Raw genomic sequence first — 12,904 nt, forward strand, 5'->3', positions numbered from 1 at the left:
TCAGCTCTATTCATGTTTCACTCGAGCCTAAGAGCGAAATGTCACAGCTCCACGCCAAATGCACCAAGGACTTTCCTGGCACGGATGCGCCTACTTCCCAATGAGCAATATTTCAGCATCATCAGAATTAACCAGCCACTAAATTCAATTTAATAAGGCTGCATCATCCTCAGTGTTTCACCTTCATGCACAATTTAGTATGATTTCATATGAAAAGCTAAAGGCTCAGAAAACACAGTTGCCATCATATTCCTGAAAAGAAAGCCCTTTTCCTGAGCAGTTTTAGACACTGGAGAGCACCTCAGACTGTAATTGGGAGCCTTCTCAGATCAGCTGACAGAATTCACACTGAAAAAGAGATTAAAGACAAAATGCCAGGGTTTGCCGATTGCGAGAAATCCCTGAATTCTCCTTCAGCCCTTCAGCCCTGACAAGATGAGAAGCCTAAGGCAAGGACTCCCAGGGCCTCGCCCAAAACAGACCCTGTCCCTGGCTCTCCTTGGGAGCTCTGCTTACACCACAGAGCCAGGAAAGACCCACTGCTTTATGTGATTTCAAAATGAGCCTGGAAATGCCCCTCGTCTGCATGGATGTCTTCTCTCTCTCTCTCTCTCTCTCTCTTTTTTTTTTTAAGACTTTATTTATTTATTTATTTGACAGACAGAGATCACAAGCAGGCAGAGAGGCAGGCAGAGAGAGAGGAGGAAGCAGGCTCCCTGCTGAGCAAGGAGCCCGATGGAGGGCTCGATCCCAGGACCCTGGGATCATGACCTGAGCCGAAGGCAGAGGCTTTAACCCACTGAGCCACCCAGGCGCCCCTGGATATCTTTTCTTAACTTCTGTTTTGTATTACTTTCTCCTGTCTTATAAGAAAGAAAAAGGGCGGGCCCCAGAGCGCACATCACAACTGAGAAAGAAAAGCAGTAAACTGAAAGAAGGGACTGTCAAGTCGAATCTCATATTAGAAACTTTAACAAGGGTGTAACATTATTTTGTTGGCCTCTACTTAAAATGGTGCATCCAAGGTTATTTTAAATTCAGGATGAAGGCTGTCTTGAGACTGCACAGGAAGGCCCTAGTTAGATGTAGGTGATACAGATACAAAGCTCCCACGGTTTAAAAAAAAAAAAAACAAGAACTTTAAGGATGGGGCAAGGGAACGAAATCTTCTCCTTGCTGACCTAATTCACTAGGTCAGTCACTTGATAGCAGCGAAGTATGCCGGCTGTGTGCTCATCGTATAAAAGGACTAAGTTTTCTGCTAGAAAAGCAGAAGCCAACCACAAGAGTGTTATTTCCTCAACAGCACCAGGGTGCAAACAGGTGTATACTGGGAGCAGAGAGCCGCCGCCCCTCCCCCACCCCCAGCAACCCAGAGGCTCCCCGCAGTACTGACATGCTGTTGTGGTCCTCTGCCCGGTCTTACACATTGAACAATAACTGAAATCCATCACAAGATCACTTGCCAGTCCTCCTCAGTTAAATGGGTCTTTATTTTTAGAGAACAATGGGAATTATAGGAAGCTGGAGGTCTTACATCACAGAACTATAAATAGCTGCTGTTTAATGTAGCCCTATGTTTTTGTTTTTCAATTTTGAAATGAAGTTGATATTTGAGAGGGGTTTTTCATCTGCTGGACAGTTTATGATGTGCCAGTGATGTCATCTTATCTAGGTGATTAAGGACTTATTTAGTTTTTCAGTCAGACAAACCACTAGCTCTCAACGGGAATTTTAATCAGAAGGATTGCTTGCTGTGCTGAGACTGTCCCCAGCGAACAAACAGAACATTACTGACCTTTCCTCCACAGGAAATTTAAATTTGTATCATTTGGCTGGTTAGGATTTCTGCCATTCCCTGTGGATCAAGATTAGAGATGAACTTTCAGGTTCAGTCATACATTAAAAACACGAACACATAAGCTGTGAAAAGCCAGAATCAGAATGATGTGTTTCCCCTGATACAAAAGGTCACTGCTGTTTCTGCTCGTTCGTTCCAGCTAACCACAGGCTCCTATGCTCACTGCCCTCATTTAGGGAACTCAAATTGGTAAATAGCCATACTTATGGGTCCTCAGCATGTTCACTGCATTAAGATTATCTGCTATATTTAACCTAGCTCTCTCATTTGTATGTTAAAGGAAAAAAATATTTCCCTTGTGATAGACTAGACCTAACAGGACATTTTTTTAAATGTGTAAATGAGGTTATATTGATCAAAATAGTTCTGATTTGGTCTAGAAAGTTTCTGACTTGTAGCAGCAGCAAGAGGGGAAAAAAAAAAATCCCAAGTAAATATTCTTTAAAGAAACCTGCTGCTCTCAAAATAAGCAATTGCAGGCACAAAGTCATAAAACTGCTGTGTCACCAAGTATTTATTAAATAGGGTAGGGAAATCACACAGAAAGCAGATACTCTATCCAATAAAGTCAGTAAAAATAACTCCACTAAGCTAGTGACCATGATCTCCAGGATTAAATTTGCAATTGTTTCTGTTTTTCCTACACTGAATTCATAAACTGATGTGACTATGGAACAAAATCATCTCTAGGATCTCACAGAGCATTCATTTAATGACTTAGGACTGAGAGGAAAGGTTGTACAGTCTTATTCTACAAACAAATATGAAGCAGTTGTAATAACTAAAAAAGAAAAAACTCAGGACTAATGGTTTACTATATCTTATTTAAAGGGTAATGTTGTCTGAAACCAAGGTGAGGCTACATTTCCACCTCATCACTTAATCTTCAATTGAATTTGTTTAGCTACACTGTAATATCAGATTCCAGGAGGCTATGCAATTAATTATCAGGAAACATCAGGAAAATACTTAAATCTAACCTGTTGTAACTAACATATAGGTCTAGGTTGGGAAGCGGTTTAGAAATGCTTTTTAAATATTTTCAAGTTAGGTAATTCTATTAATTTTACAATCTGTTTGAAGGATGCTTTGTAGTTTGGTCATGAAAGGGTTGGGTTTTTTTGTTTGTTGTTTGTTTAAAAAACTTCAAATCAGGGGCACCTGGGTGGCTCAGTGGGTTAAGCCTCTGCCTTCAGCTCAGGTCATGATCTCAGGGTCCTGGGATCGAGCCCCACATGGGGCTCTCTTCTTAGCAGGGAGCCTGCTTCCCTCTCTCTCTCTCTCTCTCTCTGCTTCCTTGTTATCTCTATCAAATAAATAAATAAAATCTTTAAAGAAAAAACACAAAATTTTAAATCAGTGGGCTAAAGAATGGTTTATCTTGATAGGCAGGTTTGATTACACATTGTTTTTATGAATTGCCTTCACAGTGAAAATGAGTCATACAAACGAGAGGAAGGAAAATCATTTCAGATTTCAGCTAGGTGCAAACGCACAACGGCTTGACACTCTTCTTGGAAAATCAATTCGGATTTGACATCAGCCATATCGCTTCTATTGCGCACCATCAAATATCAAAGATATCTTGAGAAAATAGCTTGTTCTTCATAGGAGAAGAATATGCCCCAAATTGTTTTTTTTCCCCCAAATTGTTTTTAAACTGAGTTTTCATAGTCTGTGAAATGCCATGCCATTATTTTAATGATTAAAAAAATGAAAAGTCAATAAAAATGAGTGATGCATTATCCTTAATTATACGCCAAAGGTGAATAGATGTCATTCTTTATCATAAACTGACAAAAAAAAAAGAGTAACTACAGCACCAGACAGTTGCTGAGCAAAGACATGTTAATTTCACTCCCATCCTCCACAACACATTTTAAAACACTGAGTCTCAAATTCAGTCGCTCAAGGTCATACAGTTCAGAGCGTCAGTGCCAGAGCTCATGCCCAGAATTCAAATCCAGGTTTTGTCCAGTTTCAAGGCCCATGTTCTTCTCACCGCATATTCTGCTGCTTGGTTTCACATTTACCCGGCTCCTTCCAGTCATGAAGCTTTCAATTCCATGATCAACCTTAGCGGCTCTGAACGTGCGGAACAAAGGTAGCTGCTTCCTTAAACTCACCTTCCTCTTCTCCCCCACCTCCCTACCCTGGGAATTCTGGATAGGATACTCCCATCCCTCTCCAAGTGATTATAAGAAGTGCCCAAGCTAAACAGTACATGTAAAGAGATTTTAAAGTCATTCTGGCATAATTATCCTAATCCACAAAAAACAAGTATTGAGTGCAACTCAATTAAACTTGTGAGAAGAAAAGATTGTGTGGGAGTTCAATAAATGAAAGCGTAAGGTCAGGTTTTTATAAGATGCTCCAGATTCTATCACCTTGCTCTAATTCTTGCATATTTCAGCAGTCACGTTTTTTTGTGACTTCACAGTAATAACAAGTCATTTAAAAAATCTCAAGATGGTACTGCTAACACACACTGTGCAACCACATATAGCCCACAGTACTGAGAACATTGGGGTAAACTTGGAAGTCTACAATTGCAAAGTTATTTTTAAGTATAAACCAGGTGATAATTAAAAAAAAAAAAAAGTAAGAGGTGAGTGTTACTGAACCTACTTCGATTTCTCAGTTTCCACCGTGTTTGCATTGCTCCTTTCATTTTGGCACTATCATTAAGAGTTTGAACAAATCTAGAGCAATTATCTGGAAACCCTCACACATAGGCTGACTTGATCATCCTAAGGCCTTTTACTCACAGATTTCTTCAAACATTAAGTGAAATTATTTACTTGTAAAGTTCTTCATCTCCTTTTAGAACAGTCACTTCAAAGTTTCTTGAATAGTACATCCATGAGAGCAAATAACTATTATCAAATTGTCAAACAGATGATATCTTTCATGATAACCCAACTGCGCAAAACCCTTGGTTATCTGTACACAAAACAAAGAGCATGCTATATTTAATTTAAGGAAAATGCAGAGGCTTTCTGAACATTAATCATTATCCTTCAAAGCCACCTACAACCTAATCTGGTTTAGGGTCAAAACATTGTGTGCACACAGTAGGATCTCAATGTATAATCTGAATGAACCAAGGCAGTTTAAACCTAGGAAATAGCCAGAGGGAAAACAAATAAATACACACACACACACACACACACACACACACACACACACACACACACACAGTCTGTAACAGTGACTGATTTCAAAACGAAACACCAGGCATGCCATGTAAGAGGCAGGCCTTCAGCAGGGGCAACAAGACTTCCCAGGTATGCTGAATGAAGTCTGTGAATGGGGAGTTACTCATTTAACAGCCCACATAAAGATGCTTGTTGGTACAGATTTTTTATGGAGCAACCCACTGCACAGAGGGCTATTATAAACTTCGATTATGTATCTAAATTCGTATGAATGGAACACAGCTTTAAAAAGCCTTTAAGTACAAAATGTTTTGAAAATTTCTGTAATTTCAAAAAGGTCCAATCACACACTCCCCCTCCTCCACCCCAATATTCCATTGCTTCTTGAAACTAGCAGCTACAGAGGTGTTGTGAATGCAGATTTAAGCCAAATTGGTTCTTTTGCCTTTTCCATTTCCAACCAAATAAAATTTGATTTTCAAGTTTTTTGCCAGTATGTCCACCTTTCAGGTATATCACAGAACATTAAAAAGAATGTGTCCATTTGAGGCTTTGTTACAGAATGAAGAATCTACAGTTGTGCATTAAAAAAAAAAATTTGTGTTTTACTTCAGAAGCTATGAAAAAGTAAGCTGTACCAGCCACAAGAGACTTTTGGAAAAAAGATTTTTTAAAATGGCTAATATGTTTTTATATGAAAAAAGAAGACAAGCTAAATTCTCAGAGGCTCTTGTCAAAGCCAGTTTGCATAGTGGCTAGACAACAAAAAAGGGCATTGTTAGCAACTCAGGAAAACTCCTGCAGAAATAATTGAAAAATTCCCCTCTGGGTTTTCAATTTAGCCTAGGCAAAACAAAAACAACACTTAAACAAAAAATATACACTAGAAACTGGACCAGGGGGCCGCCTGGATGGCAGTGGGTTAAGCGTCTGACTCTTGGTTTGGGCTCAGGTCATGATCTCAGGGTCCTCGGATGGAGCTCCTCCTTGGGCTCTGCACTCACCAGGGAGCCTGCTTGAAAGATTCTCTCCCTCTTCCCCTCCCCCACCCAACCCTTGTTTCTCTCTCAAAATAAATCTTAAGGGAAAAAAAAAAAAAAAGGAAAGAAGGAAAAAAGAGAGGAAGGGAGGAAGAAACCAGAGCAGGCACTGAGAGGACAAACAAACAAGTGTTAATGGAGAGATGTAAACATTCAGGTTATGGTACATGTACAAAGTTTCTTCTCTTCTCCATTCTTATTAAGTCAGCCATGGCTAATCACTATTAGAGGGATGGCCTATGTTACTTACACTGTATATTTTGATGAGAGCCCTGAGAGCCAGCTGGTCCTAAAATGGGAGGAACCATGTGTGGGTTACCAGAAGTGGGTCCTTGGACCACACCCAACCCCGTGTTTTATATTCAGTGCCTGGGCCCAGAGAGAGTGGTGGGGTGAGCTCCAGCTCTTAGAAGTTGTGGCTACATCAGGGCAAAAAAGAAGCGACTTTCTCGATGCTTTCTGTCATTGTTACTTATCCCTTTGTTGCCAAAGATGCTGGTAACAAAATATATCACCACAGTTTCTGGTTTTACTTTTTTTTTTTTTCTTTCCAGAATAGGAAGAGTAACCATATGCACAATCGACCTATAGGTGCAAATGAAATCAACCTCTGTAGAGAGGCATCATGGGCCAGAGAATGGGATCAGGAATTCTGCTTAATGTGCTAAAAAAAAAAGGTCTTCAAATGATCGGAGATAGCAACCTGAAAGAACTATGTGGTAAGAAGCAGAAAGTTCTTCACAGTAAAGTAGTTTTCATTCTCTTAAAAGACATGACTAAAAACCATGACCGAGAACATGACCTCATTCAAGGCACAAAAAATGGATTCTGCAAATGGGTTATTCAGCAAATGTTTCACTGCATGGTTCAGGAGTCCCTAACCAAAACTATAATGTGTGCACGGGAAAAGGTTCACAACTCAAACTTCAGAAATCTATTGAGACAGATCGGTTCTGTTCTGGTGTCTTTTATTTCCCAAATGGTATTAAGTCCTCAAATTAAAAACTAGACAGCAAATCCAAGAAATCTGAAAAATATAGCACTGGGTAGAAAATTACTAGCAAAAAAGATGGAGAATAAGAATCAAAATAAAAAACTGTCCACTCCTTTTTAAACAGTCCTTATTTTTTAATCTTGCTGAGTCTCAAGCCCATGTTACAAACATTTAATAAGATAAAATTCTACGAAACTGGACTCAACAAGAAGAATTTTCATGTTAGGTCTAATCTTTTCTTCCCATGCCCAAGTGCATGATCTTTGCACAGCTGCACAACTTGGAACATCAACAACTCACTTCCGACAACACTAGTTCACCAACTGGCTCAGACACAGCTCAAACATGTTTTGAGATTGTGCAGTATTTTATTGAAAATACTTCAACTTTTGGGCGCCTGGGTGGCTGCCTTCGGCTCAGGTCATGATCTCAGGGTCCTGGGATCGAGTCCCGCATCGGGCTCTCTGCTCAGCAGGGAGCCTGCTTCCTCCTCTCTCTCTCTGCCTGCCTCTCTGCTTACTTGTGATCTCTGTCAAATACATAAATAAATAAAATCTTTAAAAAAAAAAAAAAAAAAAAAGAAAATACTTCAACTTTAAATGTAGTGCTTTTCTTTTATGGTCTAGAACCTTCGTAAAGCAGTTGTGGGGCAAATTAAGAGAGCAGGTCAGGAGTTTGGAAGACAGTTTTTATCACTGTCAATAACTGCATTTTATTCAGCAACTACAATGAGATAGGCATTGATATTACTTTCAGTATGTCTGATTCTCTCAAGAACTATAAAGTAGAAATCACTTTTCCTATTTTATAAAAATGAAATGATCAGTTGTTTCCTACAAATAAGTGGCACAGCCAGGGTGGGTATTCTTAAAACCACAAAAGCAAAGTGATCACAACTCTAAGACATGATGCGAAAGGCCAGTATTTTAGCTCTTTCAATATTTTGTTTTTGGCTGGCTCCTTAAAGCAAAGAGAGGGGAACAGAGAAATAAATGGTTGGCTATTAAACATTACCTTCATTTAAAAAAAAACAGCCCTCAGATATTTCCACCTGCTCCTCTCTTCTCCTCCAGCACGCAGTCCTAGAAAGAGGCCTGCAGGACAGAATTCTGGGAGCGGTTCCAGTGCTCAGACACCCCAGGCCCAGGGTAAGCTTCAAATAACAGTCGTCCCAAACCTCAGAGTCTAACCAGCACTGTTTCCCCAAACAAGGCCCTCCTCTCACCTTAACAATGAACTTGTGAAGACTGAGTTTTGGAGCCTGCAGAGCAGGGTGTGCTCTTCCGCCCTGATCAAGAGCAGCGGAGACAGGGAAAGCCGGATTCCCTCCCCACTCATCTTGCTGGATCGACTCTGTTAATTGGGAGCATCCTGGATTTTTCTCCGGGGCCCCGTGTTTCTGGCTGTGCTCTCAAAGAGAGTCTGAAACTGGCTACTTGGTACCCCAAAACGTACTCCTCTTCCCAACACATATGCAAAGAATATCTGAAAACTCTGGACCACCAGAGACCCACAAAAGTTGGAGTCAGTGGGGCTGAGGTAGTTACTTTAAGGTAAAAATTGGCTGGATTAGGAGAAATGCTGACTAAAATTCGGTTTGGCAGTTCAAGTACCACGACTTGAAATTTCACCGCCCAACTCCTCAATGGAAAACTTGGGCCAAATACACTAGTGACTCAATATGATTCCCGTTCCTAGACATTTTTAGAAAGATACATGACATACTTCTGTCCAGGTTGGGTTAGATAGTAGAAGAAGCAGAACAGATGAATCTCAAGGCCTTTTCCAGTTTTATATTCCCACGCAGGAATTCCCCCACAGGCAAAACCCTCTTCACCCTCCGCACCCCAGCAGAGCTTCCCTGTGAAGCTTTCCCCACACTTACGGTGGAATCAGGAACTTTCTCCTCTGCATGCTGAAAAGATCTGAAATTTTTTTTATTAGAAGCACTCACTTTAAAATGCGAGTGTTTGTTCTTGACTATGGCTTTCTGGGATTGACGGTCTTGCATTCTCACGACTAATCACTGTGCCTGACATGGACTATATCACAGTAATATTTTGTGGATAAATAACTAAATGTTGAATCCAGGAACCTGAAGAAGCATTGACTCCTACAGATAAATTATCATAGCTAGGTCTTGGTGGTTCTGTTTCAAACCAGGATTTGCATTTTGTCTATAGCCTCCCAAGACCAGTACGTCTGGTTGTCAACATACAACACTAAATCTAGCAGAGGTGGCTCTTACAACTCTTCTCTTCACAAATTAGGATCGATTGTCATTTCCAGCATTTGTTATGGTTTCTGTACAAGATGGCCTGGCCCAGTGAGGAAAGTTAGCCTTTCAACTGTTTATTCTCTGGCATCTCTATTCTCGTCAAACCATTCCTCAATATCATTCTAATTTCATATATGTGCTGCTGAAGCGAGCACCAAAATGTTCCTCAAAAACAAGGAAAGATATTTTAATCTTTCTTAATTTTTTAATTAATTAATTTAATTTTAAAAATTTTTCTGAGGAAAAAAAAATCTCCATTTCGTCTGGAGGGCTTGATCCAGCAAACACTTAAAAAATGAATTTCAGGGTGGGGTGTAGCTAGACAGTGTTATGTCAAATGTAATACAGTATGTCCTTTTCCCCTAAAAAAAAAAAAAAAGGCCATTTGTCATGTTTATGGAATATCTTTGTGAGCTACCACTGAGTCCCTTTATGTGACCTACCACAGACACAGAATAATATTCAATCCTAGAAATTTTCTTTTTAACTTTAGTAATTTATTATAGGAGCATGACACCAAAACTGTATGTGAAACATTGAGAGTAACAAAACCCACACTTTATAAATATTGGAAAGTATAAAACAGAAATCTACCACATAATGCAGGATTCTAGTTAGCTGTTTTAAAAGATAATCCATATGAGGAATCTCCTTGCACAAAACACTTCCCCTATAGTTCAATTTCTCACGCAAATTATGTCAAGAATTCACACTTTTCAATATACCCCTGACCCTAAATCATTAGAGAAAACCTTCTATCATCCTCAGCCAACCCCACCCCAGCAGGAAGAGCAGGGCAAGGGCAAAGAGATCACTAAAACATCCATTTACTTATTCCCTCATAGCTCTCACTTGCCCTGAGCCCAATTCCAATATTTCAGTGAAGGACCATCTACCTTAATGCTTCTCTTCTAGAACACAGGTCGGTAACCGAGGAGAAGGCTGTAGATAACCAGCGAACATTATTGCCATGCCATGATACTTCTTAGATTCAATTATTTTAAGCCTTTGCCTTCCCCAGACTTCCCTATGAAGGCTTTTTTTTTTTTTAACCTTCTAAACACATCAGCAATGAGGTGAATATATTCAAAATATGTTGGCCCTGCTACTGAACAAGATAGTTCATTCCCAGATCTCAGTCCCATAGATTTCAGCTCCTCTTCCTTAGATCGCTATTTATTCAACACACTGCACTTGGCATGCATCTCAGGCTGCCTTCCCCTTCTCCTCTCCCAATAAGAGTCAAGTCCTTGGAGGTGAAAGCAGAGTGCCAGCATGTGCTCAGGAGAAGCCCTGTGGGTGATGGTAATGGGGATGGGCGGTTCTCCTGCGGTCTCTGGTTAGGAGACAGGATCAAGAACAGCCTCCTACTCAAAAAATCCAGACCGTTTTTTCAGTTCCCATTAGAATCTACTGTAGTGGGTATGGGGATGTGGTAAACAAACAGGTTTTACCTCCTACAGAATTCTGATCAATTCAGTAGCAGCTGCCTATAGTGCTCGGTTAAGAAAGATAAGGAGACCACGCCTGGACCTCTGAGGGATTCGGGACAGCGACCGCGACGGCGGGTGCAGGGGAGGAGCATGCGCTGTGTGGGCTCAGTACTGGCCATCCCAGCCCCAATCACAGAGCCAAAATCTCCATTTCAGGACTTTCAGAAACTGCTTCCTGCCTCGGTTCCTTTCCTAACCGAAGTGTTAAGCCACGGACGGAGAGGATTCAAAGTCTTCCAGATATCTATTTCTATGCATCCTTTTATATAAAAAAGTTTTGGTGAAGAATCAGACTTGAAGGTCAATGCGATAGACCCAGCGTTCCCTCCTCTTGCCGCTAGCTTTTCCACAAAAGCAAAAGCATCAAAGCTCTTCATTCCAGAAGCGACACCAGCCGGGATCACTTAAGGATCCCACGGACAGTGCAGCCACTCGCTTTCATTCTAGGAGACGCTGCATTCTTCTGTTTAAAGAGCTCTTTCCTCATCCGGTGCTCTCCCATAAATCTGGACATCAAAGACAACCCTGAGATCAGGGGTACAGCATCAGGAGATTTGGTTTCCAGCTTCTCCTCTGAAATCATCTGATGAAACCTTGCACAAAGTTGCTTCACAATGGTGAGAATACAAACTCAACAATCACCCCCAACAGGAGCCCAGATATGTCCTAGGGGCTCAGCAAACTCAAAATAACAAATCAAACCCATTCTTCTTTTGATTTGTTCTGGATCGTGTTCCCCTCAGCCAGAAAAATCCTTAATTTTTTTTTTGTAATATAAAATATCAAAGAATCCATTTCATAATTCTTATCTAAAGCAGCATTATTAGTAAGCAAAGCACATGGAGCACAGGCAATCTCTACTTCTAGCTTTATAATCGAATTTATTATATTTCTAAGGGAATCTTCATCAATTTGCACTTCCCTAATCAAATTCTATTGTTTAAAAAGGCAATTTTGCTTAATACTTGCTGTTTCCTCTGCATTACGGCAACATGCATCCTTGCACTCTCCGCCCCAACCCTTCCAAAGCATTTATGCCACTTATGAACTGGTAGACAGCCTCTCCTCCCCCTTTCTCTGAGACCAAACCACTTAGGCCAAGGTCATTTAAAAGTTCCTTTAAAATGTTTTCAACAGTTATAATGAAATATAAAGTCTTTCCAAAATTATTTTTTTAAAAAAAGTATGTTATAGAGTAAGAAAATAAGTAAAAGTAGGTTGCTTTTCTCAAGAATTCAATAAAGATTCTTTTTTAGTGAAAGGCCAGTTTGTCTTTGTAAGTTAACTTACAATCTTATAAAAGCTTCCCAAATCCCAAATACTGAAATCATTTAAATTACTTATCTCAGGGAAGGAAAAAGGCACACACAGGGGCATCACATGACATAAGGCAACAGCCTGGAACAGGAGCCTCGCTGAGCCAGAGTCTGCAAGGTCTGTACCAGTTTACATTTCAATCCATCCCCCACTGTCCATTCCTCCCTGACTGCTGACTCCAGGAGCCCTGAGACCAGAGGAGCAAACACAGCCAAGGGGAAGTCAGAGACGCAAACACAGCTCACCTCAGACTGGCAGAAGAGGGAAATCCTATTGCCACTTGAAACATCAACAGAGCCTCAAAAACATGATATTTTTGCAAAAAAGAAAAAAGAAAAGAAAAAAAATATATATATATTCATATATATATGAAGTGTGGTGGTGCTGCCATTTATTGAAAGTCAGGCACTGTAGGATAGATAGCATCAAGTGTCTTCTGGGCAAGTGTGCCCTGTTTAGTATGAAATATTAAATTGAATAAAAAGGTGGGGGGAGGGGCGCCTGGGTGTCTCAGTGGGTTAAGCCTCTGCCTTTCGCTCAGGTCATGAGCCCAGGGTCCTGGGATCAAGCCTTGCATCATGCTCTCTGCTCAGCGGGGAGCCTGCTTCCTCCTCTCTCTCTCTGCCTGCCTCTCTGTCTACTTGTGATCTCGGAGTGTCAAATAAATAAATAAAATCTTTAAAAAAAAAAAATGGTAGGGGGAGAGTACAAAAGTATAAACCATGTCAAAAGTCTGAAGAAGGGGATTTCTTTTTCCTCCAGT

Source organism: Mustela nivalis (genome assembly GCF_964662115.1).
Source record: "Mustela nivalis genome assembly, chromosome: 3".
Classification (NCBI taxonomy): Eukaryota; Metazoa; Chordata; class Mammalia; order Carnivora; family Mustelidae; genus Mustela; species Mustela nivalis.